Below are 1,221 nucleotides of genomic sequence, written 5' to 3'. Positions count from 1 at the left end.
TATACATTATGTCAGCAAATTCGGACAACCCTGCAGTGGCCACAGGATTGGAGCAGGTCAGTTTACATCCTCATTCCAAAGAAAGGCAGTGCCAAAGATTGTTCGAACTACCGCACGATCGCGCTTATTTCGCATGCTAGGAAGGTAATGTTGAAAGTACTCCAAGAAGGCTGCAGCAGTATGTGGATCGGGAGCTTCCGGACGTGCAAGCTGGGTTTCGCAAGGGCAGAGGAACTAGAGACCAGATTGCCAACCTTCGTTGGATTATGGAAAAATCAGCAGAGTTCCAGAAACCCATCTACTTCTGCTTTATTGATTCTGCGAAAGCATTTGACTGCGTAGATCACAGAAGATTGTGGCAAGCTCTACAAGAGATGGGAGTTTTAATTGACCTCATCTGTCTCCCGAGGAACTTGTATGAAGGGCAAGAAGCCCCAGTCAGAACTGGGCAGGGTCTTACTGATTGGGTTCCGATTGAGAAAGGAGTGAGCAAGGCTGCATACGGTCGCCCGGCCTATTTACCCTATATGCGGAGTGCATCATGACGAAGGTCAGTCTGGACGAGTCTTCAGTTGGAGTGAATGTTGCTGAAAAACGTATCAACAACCTTAGATATGCGGATGATACCACTTTAATCGCAGAAAGTGAAGTGGAACTCAAGAGACTTCTGAAGCACGTACAAGAAGAGAGTGAGAAGTTTGGCCGTAAACTGAAGAATAAAAAGACAAAGATCATGGCATCTTGCCCTATCAAGGCCTCAAACATCAATGGACAAGAAGTGGAAGCTGCGACAGATTTTCTTTTCTTGAGCTCCAAGATTACCCAGGAAGGAGACTGCATCCATGAAATTAGGAGACGCCTGCTTCTGGGAAAGAGAGCCATGGCTAGCCTTGACCGCCTAGTAAAGAGCAGAGATATTAGACTGCCTACCAAGATCGGTATAACGCGTGCTATTGTCTTTCCAGTTGTGATGTATGGATGCGAGAACTGGACTGTGAAGAAGGTTGACCGCCGAAGAATTGACGCGTTTGATTTGTGGTGCTGGCGAAGACTCTTGAGAATTCATTGGACTGCCAGAAGATCAAATCAGTCGATATTGTCGACCATAAACCTGACTGCTCATTGGAGGGTCAAATTCTTAAGGTAAAGGTCAGCTACTTTGGTCATCTGATGAGAAGAGAGGAGTCGCTGGAGAAAGATTTGATGTTGGGGAAAGTTGAA

This window comes from Amblyomma maculatum, chromosome 11 (assembly GCF_055883805.1).
Source record: "Amblyomma maculatum isolate TAMU_Amacu chromosome 11, ASM5588380v1, whole genome shotgun sequence".
NCBI lineage: Eukaryota > Metazoa > Arthropoda > Arachnida > Ixodida > Ixodidae > Amblyomma > Amblyomma maculatum.
Note: the sequence above shows the minus strand (reverse complement) of the source record.